Here is an 18595-nt window from a genome sequence, read left to right as displayed (position 1 = left end):
TTTGGTCTTTTCATTGCCAATGGTGAGAAATAGGTACCTGCAGCTGGGAACTTTTTTCATCTTACAGTACTTTTTAAAAAAAGTTTGATAAATACCTTCTTGAGAGTGTGTGCTTCTCTGCGTTGGCTGTCTAGCTGTAATAGACATTTCCAATTTTTGCATTAAATAAACCTTGGCTGTGATCGTTTTTTCAACATTTGGCGGGCATTTGTTTTAATCTATACTAGACAGTGGGTCCTTAAACTAGTTACTTTAGCTCTCTTCAAATCCAACAGAGCATAGATACTCAGCCAAAAAAACCACTGAATATGAAAACAAGCCTTGAGCCTTCTGGAAGGAACAATTTTCCTCAATTTCTTAAAGGCATGGTGTGGATAAAAAACATTGGTTGCAGTCTCTTCCAGCTGAAACTTATCCTCTCTCTTGTGGTAAAGGAAAGAATTCGTAATGGCAAGCAGACTAGTTACTCTGCTGCAGCCTTTGAAGAAATGCTTTAGGAGTGCTGCATCTAAACAAATTAAAATTTAAAACAGATTATTTTTGATAGCTTTAGCTGATGATATTAACTCCAGGATCTGAGGGGAAAAAACTATTAATATGCAATGCATAGTGCTGCAAATTTTTTTGTATGCAAGACCAAATTCACTTTTCTGCTCAGCTGCTGTTTATTGAAATATTATGTGGGTCAAGAAAATAATGTATCATTTTAATTCTTTGCTCAGTGTATCAGTGCAGTGGTGCTGTGAATGTTCTAGCAGTCATCTCCAAGTCCACTAGCTGAGAATAACAGAATTTTAATGCTCTGCAGCCAGATTCACATTCCAGAGTATCGTAGACATGACCTCTTTTACAACACCTGAGATTTTTACTACATCAGAGGGTCACAATGGCAGTGAGCACAGTAGTAGCTCAACCTTTAATGTTTCATATAGTAGGGGAGAAAGTCTTAATCAGCTCCTAGATATTTGCTTTGTTCTTATTTGCATACTTATTTCTAAAGGAAGCTTCAATGGAAATCTGCTATTTTTGTATTCATAGGAATGTATTTAGTCACTTCAGTTTAAGATTGAAGACCAAAAGATTATACACACCAAGATCCTTTAGAATGGCAGTTTTGTTTACATTTCCAATTAATAAATTAGAGCTATGAAATACCCATGTGCAATGATGCTCTTACTTGTATTCATGTCCTGATGAACAGATGGGAAAATTATCTGTTCCTTTCAGTGTTATTGCTGCTTCAGTTACCATAATAATTTGATTACTATTTCTGGCTCAAAGTACTCCTTCAAAAAGAAAATAATTGTATCTTGACGTGGGAGATTAGACTTTGAGGGACAAAACCACACAACACCACGTGTTGCACTGTGCTGTATAGAGTTTAATGCCATATTTCCCCTCTGTATATATTAACCTCTTTTCAATATCAATCTTTGATAGATATCTGGGTAAAATTAATCTTTGATTTCAGTGAAATCAACCATGACAACCTCAATTTCATTTAGAAGCAATCATTTCTTGGGCAGATAAGTAGCCTTAGAAATGCATATGATTAAAAATCAGTGACTTGTGCTGAGTCAGTTATATGTAGAGACCTAGCACGCTTTCAATATTCAGACCTATATAGGATTATATAATATAAATTGCACCTGAAAATCTCCCAAACTGGAAAACCAATAATTTGTTCTTCATTTAAGACTTTTGGCTCCTGGTCCAGCTCCATTGCCCTTTCCACTTCAGAATTCTGAACTTAATGATTTCTTCATTTAGTGGATGAATTCCACATATTTTCTAAAAAGGGATTTGAATATGATTTATGTGAAAAACTCATGACAAAAAAAGAAGATATTTGGAACAGCTGGAATTAATTCTTTAATTCAGCAGTTTAGAAAAACAAACAAAATAATCTCAGGGAAAATTATTTCCTGTTTTTCAATCTATACAAAATTACATGGAAATGAAAACAAAAATATCTCAGAGAATTAGCTATTACAAGTACCAAATTCTGTCTTTATGAAATGCCAGTATTTGATGTAAACTCATTTAATAAAATGTCGACCTAAAAATAGATATTTTTAGAAGCTGATCTTTCCTCAAGGGATTTGTTAATACAATGAGTCTTTGATCCAACATATGAAACATTAAGGTCAAAGTCAAGAGACTTAGAAAGAAGGATATTTGCAGTGATACTTCACTGGTAAAATTGGTTGAGATGACAGTTTTGTCAAAAAGGAGAAGTGAAATTGTTCAGCTGTTTCTTCTTTTTGATGTTATAAGGTCTTTATAGTGTAACTTAAGAGTATGCCCCAAAAACATTGGATCTATTTAAAACCTTTTAAAGAGTTTAATCTCTTTTGTTTTTAAAATAAATTTCTTTAAATTAAAATGGATTTTATTTATTTTAGAGACAGTCAAATTTAGGGGAACAGGAAATATTGGAAATCCTTGGAAATGTTGGAAGACAAAAGTGCTCGGACACATTCCCAAAGAATTGATACCTTTTAAGGTTAATTGAATCTTTGAAAGGGGGGGATTTAACTGAACTCTGTGGCTGCAGTGGTTGCACAGGTATAATCTGCTCCCATCAGAGGAGAGGACTATATTATTTCATTACAGACCTATTGGTTCTTAAACTTCAATTTTAATGATTGTCCCTGAATACAGCTCCTCAATCTTCCATAGCTCCCAGGAAGGACAAGGATATTTCTACAAGGGAAAGATCAATCAGAGACACTTCAAAGGAGGGAACCCATAGAAAAAAAAAAGGATAAGGAAAAAAAGAGTAGAATTACAATGACATGATAGATCTCTTTAAAAAAACAAAACCAGCTCCACTTTGCACTGGAACAATCCTTTGCTTCATGTTGTAGTTCTACAACTCTCTCTCCCATCTGTGTCCCAAATTTTATAGCTTCCATTGGTAGTTTATAAGATCTCCTCCTCCTTTTAGTGTTGTTGCATGCAGAAGTGGCCTAGCAAAGCTGGTGTTGGTCAGTCAGACAATAAAAAATCTACGGGTACATTGACAAAAATTGAGCTTTACAGGACTGCCAAGCAAGAGAAACTTTATGTTGGTATTTGTTAATTAATTTGCTTGTTTTGCTATTTCCTTTCAATCCTAAAAAAATAGCAATATTCACAAAATAAATAAATCCTTTCCAAAGAAATTTTCTGGAAAAAAGACCCTCTTTTCCCAGAAATAATTTATGCCAACTAAAAGCATTCTTTACTGTGGGGTATGACAATTGCTTTAAAAATAGTAACAGGATAAATTCTTTAAAGTAAGGGAAAATCACCAGTTCAGTTCTGTGTTGGGTCAGGATGCAGAGTAAAAGAAGCACTTAGTTAAGTGGAGACTGCTGTTCATAAATCTTGCAGGGAGATTATAATCACTGGCAGGAAGATGCTGAGTGAAAGGCTAGAACAGATAGCGGCATCTTGAAGAAATCGATTACCCTGTTACTGGATTACATTCAAATTGTAGGCCCATTGGTTGTAGGCATTTGATTAGTTATGATATTTTATGCTCTCAATTTTTTTGTAAATTTGTGGCCAAGAAATGCAACGGATACATAGAAACATACCAGATTAAATAAATTAAATTCCTTAGGTATAAAAAAAGTAATTCAATTTCTTTTCGAATTTTTGGGTAACCATTTTTACTACTTTCTGTGGCAATTCCGGATACTGAGATTTTTGGATATACATGAATGAGGGATGAACATGAAGTATGAAAAATAAAAATTATCATTCTGAGACAACAGAATTTCTATCCATCCATGTCTGTAATATCTATCTATATGTGTAGTCACATTTATGTATATGTATGTCTCTTTCTTTCCAAAGTAAAAGAAAAATCCAATAGTTGATGCAACAGAAATTATTCAATTTTTAATAAATCAATTCATTATTATTCTATAGCAGAGGAAGTGCTTACCAATGCATATTTTATGATCCTGCACATTAATTCTATCATTCAGAAATGCTGAGGTTATATTCCAGATAAAATATAACTCTTCCCATTTGGCACCCTAATTAAGGACAGGTTTGAATTCACCTTGCAAAACGCATTAACATTCTGACTTGGAGGTACAGGTCAAATGTAAATTACCTGGCAATTATGGCTGGGAGTCCAGAGAGTGCCTGCTTAGACTGCCTGGAGACTATTTTTGTTGACCTCATTATGAATATTTTAAGTGAATACATAAACATGAAGACAAAATATGGAAAATCTTTTTATTTTAAGTTTTCAATTAATAAGTCATGTTGATAATGGCTTCATCAGAAACACTGAAAACTTTTGAAAAATAATATTAAGTACTATCTCTCTTTTCTCATCTTAATATTATTAAGATGAGAAAGGAAAGATAACAAATATTTTATATATAATCTCAGTGCTATAATACAATGAATTCCTAAGGTTATACACTGGTCATAAGTAGAATGTAAAACCAAAAGTTTTTTCCAAAATTAGCATAAGAATTGCTGGTCATTAGTAGAAATGTAAAACCAAAAGTTTTTTCCAAAATTAGCATAAGAATTGCTGTACAGATACAAGCTTCTCTAAAGAGTCACAGAATTTTAATTTTACACATATACATAGGTGTATATATATATATATATATATGCACACACACACACACACAGAGTGTGCTTTCTGTTTTCCCACTACTAGCAGGGATTTACAATGAAGGAGTTCTTTGCCTTGCTTTGTTTTTCTCCTATCTCTTGCTTTGCTTTTTGATGTGCCTCTTGCCCAAAATTGTGTTATTGTACCGAATTATTAAAATCACAGATGGTACCAGACCAAGTAATATGTAGTTTTGCAAATATTTAGTGGTCAAAGACTGATCTTTTTGAGTCAAAATAGGTCTGATGCAGAGATCTTTGAACAAAAGTGTAAACCCTGTTGGGTTTCTGAAGTTAAATAAATTAAAAAAAGGTTTTCTGAAGTCATCAAAACTAATATGAAATAAAGTTAAATGACCATCCCTTTCATTGTTAGTTGCTGCCTTTTCTGATGGTCCATTTTTTATCTCAAGATACCAACTTTTACCTTAGTTAAGAACAGGCTAGGAAAGAAAATTCCAGCAGGGAGGAGTCAGTGAATAAAGGGATAAAATAATACAAAACCAGTGATGGAGATCATAGTAACTATGAATTAAGTAGATAAAAAAATTGGTCCAATATAGCATGGTGCTATTACTGCTCAAATATAAAGTTTGATCAGAGATGTCAATAGACATTTTATTTTACCTAAATCTAACTTTCCTCGGAAAGGGAGACTCATATTATTTTCACATAAAAATCTTCTTATAAATTCTGAACTACAAACATTTTCTTGTAATCTGTAATGTCTGTGACAATATTACCACAGTAATGTTACTTATAAACAAAGGTTTGCAAATAATATCTCAAAAGTATATTGGTTTTATTTTGATGAATTGACTCTGTATATTTTGTCGAGGAATTAAGGAATATCTCTAGATCAACTGCCTTGTCCTTATGGGTGATTTTAACTTTCCAGATATCACCTAGGGATATCATGCAGCAGACACAAAAAGGTTCAGAAAATTCCTGAAACATGTCGAAGATAACTTCATGGAGCACAATTAAGGAAGACAACTACGAAAGGAACCCTTCCACATTTGTTGTTTATGAACAAAAGAGGACTTGTGGATGAAGAGGTTATTGGTTATTGTCTTGGGCCAGTACTCTTTAATGTTTTTATAATTTATTTAGGTGTAGGAATCAAAAGTACAAGAAGGAAATTTGCTTACAATACTAGACTAAGAAGGAGTGATCGATTCCTTCAAGGGCGCAGAGGCCTTACAGAGAAATCTGGGTAGACCTGAGAGCTGTGCATTCACCAGTCATATGAACTTTAACAAGTTCAAGTACCAGATTCTGCTCATTGCAGAGGAATTGGACTAGATGACCTTTAAACATTCCTTCCAATCCAAACTTTTATATCAGCTATGATTCTCCATCTAGGATGGGGTAATCCTGGTTATTACACAAACTGAGGGACAATGAGCTTGAGAGGAACCTCACAGAAAAATATCTGTGCAATTGGGTGAATGGCAAATTTAATGTGAGCTAATAGCGTGCCCTTGGCAACCAAAAGAGTGAGCTGTGACCTGTGCATGAAGCACAGCATCACCAGCTGCTCAACAGAGGTGGTTGTGCTGCTCTCCTCTGTGCTGGTAGGGCCTGACATTGAGTACTGTGTGCAGTTTTGGGTGTCTCAAAATAACGACATTGTCTCATAGTGTGTCCAGAGGAGGGCAGCCAGGATGGTGAAAGGTCTCCAGGGTAAGACGTGTAAGTAGCAACTGAAGTTCCTTGGCTTGCTTAGCTTGGTGAAGAGAAGGCAGAGATGTGACCTCATCACAGTGTAAAACTTCCCCCGGACAGGCAGTGGAGGGGAGAGTTGATCTCCTCTCTGGTGAACTGTCAGGGTGGTTCAGACTGGACATTAGGAAAAAGGCTCTTCCCTGGGATGGTGGTGGGGTACTTGAACAGGCTTTCCAAGGAAGTGGTCTATAGTAGAGGTGGCCTTTGAGTTCTAGTAAAATATATGTATTGTATAAGTGGCCTTTCCCCAGTCCTAGTTGTTCTAAATGGGCCACAGCTGTGATGTCCTTAATTGGGTGGCAGCTGTGGCTAATGAAGATAACTGGGATAAAAGGGGGTGGGCTGGCTGGTCAGGGAGAGCCTTGGAGGAGCTCTAGTGAAGAAGTGGGAACAACACTGCTGTGAAGAGCTGCTTGTGAGAAAAGCACCCAGAAGGTAGGGGACTCTAGAAATATGATAACAACAAGTGGTGGCCCCAATGTGATAGAAGATAAGACAGCCAAGAGCTGTGGCAGCCTGAGAGCTGGGGCTCTAGAAATATAGTAACAACAGTGGTCATGGCAAGAAGTGAGCCAGAGTTCAAGGAGCATCTACAAGTATTAGTCATATGGTCTACTTTTAGGTAGTCCTGTAAAGAGCGAGGCATTGGACACAATGATCCTGGTATGTCTCTTCCAGCTCAAGATGTCATATGATTTTAGTGATGCAAATTGTGAAAAATTACCTGCCAAGTTACCTTTAATGAGCTCCTTGGTTAAAATTTTGAAATATTAAAGAAGAAAATAAATGGCAACAGTGCAGATATTCTAGTAACAGAATATTACTAGATCCTGGATTCATCAGAATTGAGTATTGCAGCAGTCAGTCTTGGGATGTGGTATTGGCCTCCCAGTTGTACAATTCTGCCATTTAAAGAGCTGCGTCTGTAACACAGTAGAGTTTGGCAGAATATTTTTCTACTTAACATGCACATCATGCATGCATTTAGGAATAAGAATTCATCAGTTTTTCTTCTTTTTTCTTGTGAGAATATAACTCACAGATATGAACTGAACAATGGTTTCTTTGAGGTCAGTACTGCAAGAGTATAATGGTTGTGTGAAGTCAGAGTATAGCTCTTACTAAAAAAAGTATTACAAAGTTCCTCCAAGTCTAGGCTGTCTGTAAATAATGAGACTAAAAAGGTTTTATATTTGCAAGATTTACTCATCTCTATGCTTATAAATAGAACTGTTATGCAATATCCATCAGTTTCCCAATTGTTCCCACTGTTTGTCATTCACAAACAAATGCACTGTGCCCTTGATTCATTGCTGATTAAATTTGGCTATTTAAAGAAAATTTAGACGCTTTTTAGGGTCACCTGGCCTCTAACTGCTGCTGCAGAAGTGCCTGCCTTTCCCACTGATCACATCATATCTGACAGCCATCTGTTTCAATGTCTTAGAAGGCTGATAGAGTCTCAGATGTCTTCAGGCAACTGAATAAAAGTTAATATGTGTGATTTTTGGCTGTAGACGCTGAATTCTGAAGAGTAAATGTAGGCATAATAATACCAGCTAGGTATATAAGTTTCAAATGCAGTCAGTGGGGATCTAGAGATCAATGGTTTAGGCAGAATATCTAATGTCATCAGAAATGCACCCCAATACTTCTATCATAGACCAATAGAATACCAGGTTGGAAAGGACCTCATGCACGATCTGGTCCCAATTTCCTGGCAAAAACAAGGTCTAGACAAGTGGGCAGTAATCTGTCCAGGCACATCTTAAAAAATCTTATTCTTGGAGAATTCACCACTTCCCTGGGGACATTATCCCAATGGATGATGGTTCTCATTGTAGAGAAATTGTAAGTTCATGTCCAATCAGAATGGATATGTACCCATTATCCCATGTATTTTCCAGGTTGCTTCCTGAGCAAAAGAGGTCTCCATCTTTTTTGTAGGCACCCTATACATAGTGCTGCATGATGATACAGACTCCCCTAAGCTTTTTTTCTCAAGGCTGAACAAACTCAGTTCTTTGAGCTCTTCCTCATATTTTTTCCCAGTTGTTTGATCATCTCTGTGGCACTTCTGTGGACTGTCAGCCTGTCCTTATCTGTTTTATGGCAGGGACCAAAACTTAGCATGATATTTCACATATGACCTGACAAGCACTGAGTGGAATAATGTTTTTCTTAATCTCTGCTGGTGATGCCACTGTTGCTTCATCCCAGAACCCCGTTTCCTTTCTTTGCCACAGCAGCTGCACGCTGTTTGCTTATATTGAGCTTGATGCCTGTTGGAACCCCCAAGTCCCTTTCCCCACAGCTGCTCCACAACTGGGTAGCACTCCCAGCCTGTGCTACAATTTTGGATTGTTTTCCTGGGTCTGAGGTCTTGCACTTGTTGAACTTCACAAGGCTCTTGTCTATTCAGGTCTTCCTGCAGGGTGACTCTCCCTTCCAAAATTCCCACTTTCCCACTCAGTTTGGCATCATCAGCAAACTCCATCAGGATATGCTTGATCCCATCCTAAGCTCATTTAGGAAGATTTTAGTCTCTGTGGGGTCCCCACATATGGCAGGCTGCCAGTTTGAACAGGAGCGGTTTGATGCCACCTCAGGGTGCTGCCTGTCAGCAGTGTCCCCAGTCACCCCACAGACCACTTAACTAAACTCAAATATACCAGTTTCTCTAGGAGAAGTTTCTGGAATACAGTATCAAAAGCCTTGGAGTAGATACTGTAGGCAATGTCCACCAGTTGCCCTATACCAACTGAGTGGGTCACTTTGTCATAAAAGGTGGTCAGCTTTGTCAAGAGCAACTTGCTGGGTGAGCCCATGCTGGTTTCCCCAGTGGTGTGCTTCACTTGACATGTGATAGCTCCCAGGAGGATTTGTTCCATCACTTTCATGGGAACTGAAGTAAGACTGATGAGCCTATAAGTTCCTGAACCCTCCTTTATGCCCTTCTTGTAAACAGGGCTGACCTTAGCCTTGTTGACTGTCTAAGCCAGCAGTCAACCCACTACATCCACTCTCTAGGAAGTCTCTTGATCTCCACAACTTCTCTCAGAGATCTCCACAAGCTCTCAGATTTTAGGAAAAGAGCCTTGCAGTGACATCAGTCTACTCTTGGGTGGATATTATTAGGGCCAATTGTTTTGTCAGAAAAAAATGCCTGTAACATTTCACAAACCATCTCTTTCTTCACTGACAGTGGGTCTTGGTTTTTACCAACAGATCAGCAACTTGGGCACATCCTTTGCAGGTACTTACCTTGTCTCCACAAGAAGGGTCTGGGCACTGGTTACAACATGCTATCTGTATTGATGTCTCTTTCCTTACCAGTTTCATCTGAGCAGAAGCATTAGACTTGTTTGGGGCTTTCTCTGTAGAAGCACTGGTTTTAACTCTCAGATGAGTGCCAGCCAGTATGGAAGCAACCCAAAGAAGCACCAACTTTAAAAACTGTGGTCTTGTCAAACAGATTGGTTTAGTTGATGCCTTACTTTGATGATGTATTTATTGATTCAGAATATGTCAGAGGAAAGAATCCAATAAACTGTTCTTCCTGCACAGTTCTATTTTCTGTTTTCTTCTGTACTGTTTCTTCACATTTTAAATACTTTTATAAACCTTCCAGTATCCAGTTCTCCAAGTGTGACTTGTCAAATATGTCTTGGTAGAAAACCATGATTAAGCCTCAATCTAGAAAGATGAAGAAGTTTAATTCTACTAACTGAGCATTCTTAGACTGAACACTGATCTTGGCTGGAAATGCTGGATGCAGTGAATCTGCCTTTAAAATTATTGAATTTATTCTTTTGTGTGTTCCCTCACTCCAATATTTTTTCTTACTGTCATTTGAAAACTAAACTTATCACAGCAAATGAAGTATAACACCCACAGCATGACGGTACATCTCACAGGCTGGAAGTGATCCCAGCAGGCTTTCTACATCAATTTAATCAGCATCATAAATCAAACACACTTTCTGCTGTGTATTATTTACCATATGTGCTTTGTGGTGTTCAAGTATCAGATGTCTTTAGCAGTTAAATATGCCTTTCAGTGCATTTTAAAAGAGACAAACAATTAAGAATTGCATATATAACCTGTTGACTCTTAGCTACTTCCAGTGTAAAAAAAAATACAATAATGTATACAGGCTACTTTCGGGGATTGATGAAATGAAGATTAAGAATAATTTAACCCTTAATAGATCTGACAAATGCACAAATCCAGGACTGAGTAGGAAAGAAGGTAGCCTCTGAGGCTGTCTGTCTGCAACTTCATATCATATTCTGGGAAAAGTAAACAGGGCAGTTTATGTAGAAAGGATTCAGTGATTCTGAGGGCACCACAAGAGACTGTAGCACTGGAAATAATTTGGTGGCTGTGTCTCCCTCCCCTTTGAGGGACAGCACTTAACATCTTTAGTTGCAGCCACAGCCTCATGTTTTCATGTCAATGGAGACTGTGTGACCTGCCAGGAATTCTGAAGATCTATCTCACTGTAGAGCGCAATGGCACTGTAACATATCTTGTCCTCAGGAGGAGGAAAATCTGAAATTGAAGTATAGGCAAGAAAATTTATTTTAAATATTTTATTGTCATGCCCATTTTTTTGTCTCTAGCTGTGTCAATTTCCACAAACAATAGCAAATTTTCTATGGAATATGTAATATATTGAATGAGAGATTGCTTCTATAAGTGTGGGCACTCAGCTGAGAATTAAACCAGTGCTTTTACAGAGAAAGCTCCTGAGATGTCTGATGTTTCCACACAGATGGAACTGATGGAGACTTCAGTACAGATGGCAGGTTGAATGGGAATATCTTGATTAAGTCAAGTGATGTTTTGTCTAGTACACATAGCTTGCTACAATAATTATACCTTAAGTAAATAATTCAGAAACTAGAGGGTTACGAATTTACCCAATATGAAAAGCAATTTGTTCTGATCTAAAATGCATGATACTTTTCTAAATTATGTGTTCCTTCTCCTTGCTTCTTTGGATATATAAATCCCTAATTTAAACATTTTTGATGTTCTTAAACCTATCACTTACCTATTGCATTCCTTACCTTTTACATTCCTTTTTAATCTTGTGTGTGAAGCCATCTAAGAAATGAAACTGATCTACTCATAAACTCCTTGGAACTCTTGAACAAGATTCAGCTTCTGAAGGGCTGAACTAGAATTATTAAATCAGGAGTTCATATCTCTCATATCTCTAGAGTATTGACAATTTCTTGCAGGCAGGCTCAGAAAAGCGGAGGCTACAACTTGAAATAGCAATTACTCATTGATTGTACAGTACCACTACAAAGGTACTGATAGAATTTATGTACCCTGATACATCAAGTGGGGGAGTACACAGAAGACTAAAGTTTCTTTTCTATTCATCCTCTAATTTTGAAGAGTCATCCTCTAATTTTGAAGTTGGACATACTGATTTTTTCATTGGAAGAGCAACCAGCATCCTTCTTTTCTTTCTCCAGCTTACAAAAGAATTGTTGCAAAAGTAGTGAAGTGACCCATTCCAGAGAAGTTGCAATATGTTTATTGATACAAAGCAGCAATTAAAAAAATGTGGATAGTAAATTTGGTGGTAGTGGTCAGGTACACTAGGTTATTTACTGCATAGAGGGCAGGGTCAGACAAAACTGTCTGACCGTGTCTGACCTCAGTGATTACACTTGAGCCATAAGATTCACAAAAGCACCCCTTATATTCTAAACTTCTTCTCAGAGGTGAGTATAAGTTCATCTGGATCCATATGTAGTCCCAGACTTATTCAATTCTTTATGCCTGAAGGATAATGTGTGCACAATCAATCCCTTATAATCACTTAGCTAAATTTCAAAGTGTCAGTGTGCTTATTCCAAATTCACTTACTGACTATCTGACACGATAAGGATCTTCTCAATCTCAAGGAGTAACCTTGGCATGCATAATTTCCCAAGGAAAGGTCCTGCTGTGCAGAAGACCTCAATGGACCCTTGGCTTTTCAGTACATATGGCGTAAGACAATGAGTTTATTGCCATATTTGCATGCTGATTACAAATGTTAGGTTGTTCTAAACTTGCTTTGAGCCAGATCTCAACCAGCAATCCAATTAGATGGTTTCATTGCCCAAATTAGCCCATGGATACTGCACTTATATCTGTTCTCTCCTGAATTTACTTTGGGCTGGATGCAGCCATTCAGACTAGACACACCCATTAGGACTGCCACTGTGAGTAATCCCTTGAGCAGAGTTATGGGAAATAGAGGTCAGGTTGAGAGGGAAAGAAGGGGACCATGCTGTCCTTCTGAGTGGGTAACCTGCTTCATAATTGTCTACTGCCTAAACCTTCTTTTCAGAGCTCTTGCTTACTATGTGTGAGAACTGTAGGTAGAAGCCCATGAAATTATTTCAATGTCTCTAGTACATCTCTTGTTAGACCTCCTATGCTTGCAATAGAATACCGAAGTAGAAAAACTTCTATAAATTATATTAGAATAAAATCCTAATCACCCACTGTACAACTCATAAATGCAGAGCCTTATTTTATATCCTAATAACTTGAATGATGGCATCTCTTCATGTTTTCTCATAAGAGAATGTTTTCTCTTATCTAAGCAGGCAGTTCAGTTGACTAGCTGAAATCACTAGAAACCTGGGCTAGCTGAAAGCCTTCTCTTAGAACACAGAGAAACAAAGTGGTCTCCTGTAACTAAAATTTAGATACATCAATTGACTTTAATGTCTAAGATTACAGCCTGTGTTATGCTTCTTCCCACAGCTCTTAGCCTTGGAGTTTCACAAGCAAATTTCCCACTTGCTTTGAAAATTTCGCCAGTATTTAACTTCAAGAACCAAAAAGCATGTAAGATTCTTTGTGTGTTATGTTTGGATGGAGATCTTCTTTTACCTAAATCTTCAGAGAAATTTGTGTTGCCTGCACGAACAATTCTGTTCCTAACAAAAGTGACCAAATGAAATATCAAAAATCATGCAGAGTGAATGCATGTGAAAATCAAACTGCTAGTTGTGTTCTCTATTTGTAATGGTTACAGCTTTCTCTTTCCACTGTACTGCACTCTTTTTTCATCATTGTGCTGAGATTTTATTTATTTATTCCTTTATTTATTTCATATACTTCCTTTATATTGCACGGAGAATTTAAGTCCTTAACTGAGGTCTGTGTCATTAGCCTGCCCATTAGGTATTGCACTGCAAAATAATGTCATTGCCCTTAGTGTCTTCAAGAATTTAGGACTGAGTGTTTTACCATAAAAATAAAAGAAAGCTTTTGGAATGGACATAGTGAATCTTGAGTCTTTTTTCAACACATGAACAAAAAAAATTCCTCTAACCTTTTCTAGAGTGATCTCTTATTTGATGGCATTGGTTGTAGGTCTATCACATGATACTGAAAATAAAGGTATCAGTCACAACAGGTTTTTTTCATGACAAGAGTTTACTTAGGACATGCATCTTTTAGAAATTGCCGATATCAGATACTTAATACAAGGAAACAAAAAAATATTCCTATTCATAAATATAATGGCTGAATCTGAAGAACACTTCCCCCATCTCCCCCCCTGCCCCTACCCCATTTCTAGCATGTCAGCACTAGATAAAAATAGCAGTATTCAGCTAAGGTTCTGAAGCAAGTAGATTATTTGATCTGGCATCACAATCTCTGTGGGCTTTTTGGCTCATATTGTATGTGAGCAGTTCGTCCTGAAGAGGTGTTGAAAGGAGAATTCATTTCACAAGCCATGGCATCAATTTCTGTATCCTTGCTGCTCTCTTGCCCTGGGTTTTTTTCCCCCTTCTGCATTTTCAAAGCAAGGAACCCTAATTATTAGGAGAGATAAGGGGCACAGAAAAGCACCATAACCTCGCACAAAACTGAGCCCTTATAAAATCAGATGTCAGGACATTAATTTTATTCTTTTCTATGCGTAGAAATAACACTCTGTAACAGTGTTATGCCTTTGGAAGTGAAGGGCTTCTTTCTGACAGCACCAGTGTCAGATTTCAGAGAATAAGAAACAAACTTCAGTGTAGACCCCCTTTCTCATGGGATGTAAAGAGCATCCAACAATTATGGTTTGTGAAAACAAATCCCATGTTTATTTACAGGTAAAAGTTGTTCAGAGGGGCATAACTATTTTGTTATGTAGTTCTGCAGTTTATCAGATAATTCTGATCATGAAATATAGCAAATGCTAAACATCTGTGGTAGCAGGGACAGTGCAGGTCTCTGCATCTCTCTTGGAGGTTTGGAATGGTCATGGCTGATTGGAGGCTGCTGAAACCCATTAAAATTGGTTTTCTTCCCCCAGGCTCCTGTGACTGTCACTAGCCCTTAGGAGCTGCTGCTGGCTCAGGGTCCCCACCAAGCAGACAGACACACCAGCCCTGCAGACTCAGGGTGGGGACAGCAAGAGCCATTTGTGTCTTGGGGCAGAAGGCTGACAGAAGGGGGAAGAGTCTGCTGGAGTCAGAAGTGTGGCCTTCAGCAGGTTATTCATAATCATAGCTTTGTTCAACATCAGTCTTGAGAAAAGTAGAGCATTTGGTTGATGCTTAATTATCTCATGAAAGTTTTTTCTTGTCTGTGAGATGCAATTCATCAGAGAAACAATCTGCCTTCAAGTATTTATGTGCATTTCTGTTGATTTGATTTTGGCATGTTTTTCTGATGCTGTTCTTTGATCTTAAGTATTTATATCATCTGTTTTCCCTTTCTGATACAAAAATGGAAGTTACTCCCCATAATAGATATAATAAAAATACAGTACTAGGAACTAAATATTATGTAAGCATGCAAACATTTTTAATATGGATGAGGTGATATTTTTTGGTTGTTTTTATATTATTCTAGACATATTGTAATTTTGATCTTAAGCAGAATTTATAAGATATGTATAAGTCGTTGCTAATTGTGGATTGTCTTTACAGCATTTAATATGCAGCTTACAGTAGTTGATGACAAAAGTTTTCATATTATTTTGTAAGCTTGCTCAGACTCTGGCTTTTATTTTCAAATAATCCCTCTGTTAATCCCTGCAACACTTCTTTTCCTTAATTCTGCATATATGAAAATCCATGCCTTTGTATTTTTGTTCTCTACACTAAAAAATATTTGCATTTTATATAAGATAACCTTCTGTCTTTTTACCCCTAACTCTTAAATTGAGAAGGAGATTCTCAAACCCTTTCCAGGTTTGAAAGTATTTCTGACCATTGTAACAACTTCTGTTTCATTTTGGTGGGTAGAAATCTCAAATCTGGATGGGGAATTTAATATCTTTGTAAGTGGGAAGAGTTAGACACCTTAAAATGCAATTCTCAGAACCCAGAATAATATCATGAGTGAGGTAATACATTGTTTGTTAAGGTTAATATTTTTTTATTAGGCAAAGTACACTTTTTAGCAAAAATGGACAGAAGTCAATATAAATTGTGAAAAATTTCTCCAGGTTTTTACCTTCTCAGATTTTTACCCATCCAGGTTCAGATCTGGATGGGTAAATGTCTCCAGGACAGCAAATGTCAAGTAGATTGTCTGTGATGCAAAAGGTCATTAGTACCAGTTTCATGTAGAGGATGTTGAGGAGAAAGAAGACAGAGAGAAACTATAAAAGTAATTAATCTCCTAAGGAAAGCAGTGAATATGAAGTGAGCAAAAAGAACAGAGTTAAGATGCATCATAGCCGATGGTGTAAATTGCTTAATTCCTCAATAATCTGGCTCTGGATGATATTGTCATTCATTCTGGGGAACAGAGTCAGAGTCAATTGAGAAATAAAGGTGAAATACCTGCCACAATCCACGATCCACCATCACATCAATACATCAATCACTCAGTTTTTCTGTTGTTTCTTGAAGTAAACAGCACAGAATAGAAACTGGTTTATGTACATAAAAACAGGGAATTTGCATTGTCTACTCTAAATCTCAAACATCACTGTACACTCTTCATTTGGCCCAAATGTTTTCTGGATGCAAAATTTATTTCCATAATTACCTCCACATTTAGAGTAAGTTAGTTGGTAGGTCCATTGGAAACCAAACTAAGATTATGACATTCTTTGCAGATGTAAAAACTGTGGGTTTCCCAATGCAAGTTAAAGAGAAAAATATACTTGCTGAGTAGATTAAGTCTATTTAACATCTAATCTGGATTTATGTAGGAAGCTAAAATCCCTTTAAGATTTAATTTGAATATTATAGCTCTGTATGCATAAACTTAGAATGTATCTTACTTACAAAGATGCATTCACATTTGTTATAATTAAAACTTAAAAGTGCATGTTGACATAAAATTTAGGCAAGGAATTTTAAGAACATGCAAATGGAACAGTTACCACTTTGATGCAACTACTACCAAAGTTCAGAAGGGAAAAATTCTGTTTACTCCATTGTATTTTACTTTTCCTTTGCCTCCAAGATGCATCTATCCCTTTAACATAGAAAATCACACCTGTTCTTGACATCTCTTTTCACCTATAACCAACTATACTGTTTTCTTCCCCATAGTTTACTATTTTTTCTTAATTAAAAAACAAACAAAAAAAAAGTCAGACTTTTTTCTTCAGGGATCTGAATAAAGAGGATGAAAATCAAAAGAGAAGAATTATATTAATGTAGTTAATGTAGCCTTTTCAGCCCATCTGGAAAGATTTCTTTTTTTACCTTCCATTTGTGGAAAGAAAAGCATGAACATTAGGGAGCACTTGAAGAGTAAACTAGTGACATTTTAATTGCATTTCTGGAAACAGGTTAAGAGTGGTAAGATGGCCAAGAACCATAAGAAAGAGTAAAATGGTATCTTGTGAAGCATGTGAACCTTTAGGGAACTAGTGTGAGATACGCAATTTTGTCATTCTTCTCTTAGTGAGTGTTTGGACAGTGGCTCACTAGAAGACAGTACAGCTGCATTCTCGAGCTGTGAACAAGATGTGAATTACATTATTCCAAAGTATCTCAGTATGCACTCTGACCTATGACATTTTAGCTTGTTTAGAGTCCTCAAGGTTGCCTGCTTTTACCGGTCAGAGTAATTGTTTGGGGTTTTTTTTCCATTAAGTGCTGAATTTCTACTTGTCAGGTCTAGGAGATTGTTTTTCTTTATGATCATTATCATTTCCTTTGTTCTTTTTTCTGTTGGCCTGTCAGATTGCAACTGCTTATAGGAGAGGAAAAGATAGTCTGTGATGAACCCACTGTGGTGAGGAAGGAGAACAAAGGAGAGGAGAGAGTATTATTTCTTGCTCAATTCAATAAGTTATTAAATAAGTCCTTTCTTCACATAATATTTTGTAAGTGAAAAACATATTCGTTTCATGACTACACAGATCAAAGAAAACAAAATAACTGCTGTCATCCTTTCACTGCTTATCAAAACAGGTTTTTCCCAGGGTTTCTGGGTGCCTAGAATTGTCTTTTGAGCCTTTTCTCAAAGCTAAAGTATAGCATTCAAAAAACACTAACTAGGCTAAATGTAACTCCATTTTAAAGCTGTGTTTTGGTCTTGAATGCCTACCCAACCTATGGCAATGCTTCTTTAATGACTGTCTTCAAAATTTCCCTTAAGCTTAAGTATAACAATTATAATGCATTTATAGCTTCCAATTAAATGCATTGAACACTTTATAGAAACCTTAGGCATTTCAGATGTTCTGAAATAGTCTAAGTATATTCAACAAGTTATATATTTAAACATTCTATTGTGAGATCTATAAAAAACTCATTAAAATATTTTCTGGACAATGGTATCATCTTCTTTTTGATATAAGAGCTGACTTTCAGAGGTACAGATATTGGAAGTCCTTTAATTAGCTAAATCACCACACATTTTAAAGCCTAGTTATGCTAATAAACATTTCTTCTCTGAACTATGAGTCATGGGGAGCACACATATCTAGGCGAGCAATAAATGAGCTAACTCAGAAGCTCTAATTATATTGTACAGGTAATTGTGGAAGAACAGGGTTAATTAGCCTGGATACAGAACCTTTCCAATGGAAGCATGTTTTCTTTGTTGACTCAGCCAAGTATCTCTGTTTCATGTTGTGGAACACTCACTACTCCTGCTGCCAAAGACTTCCCCATGGATATGGGAAACAAGAAGTTCAGCTGTGCAGCTCTTGTAAGTGCAAAAATAATTTTAGGTAACTCCCTAAATTATCTTGTAACCATAATATAAAAATGGAATGCAATAATTGAATTTGTAATGCTTTTTG

The sequence above is a fragment of the Melozone crissalis genome, unplaced genomic scaffold (genome assembly GCF_028551555.1).
Source record: "Melozone crissalis strain CALT ecotype California unplaced genomic scaffold, PUWL_Pcris_2 ptg000013l_1, whole genome shotgun sequence".
In the NCBI taxonomy this organism is placed as follows: Eukaryota; Metazoa; Chordata; class Aves; order Passeriformes; family Passerellidae; genus Melozone; species Melozone crissalis.
This window is presented reverse-complemented; position numbering follows the sequence as displayed.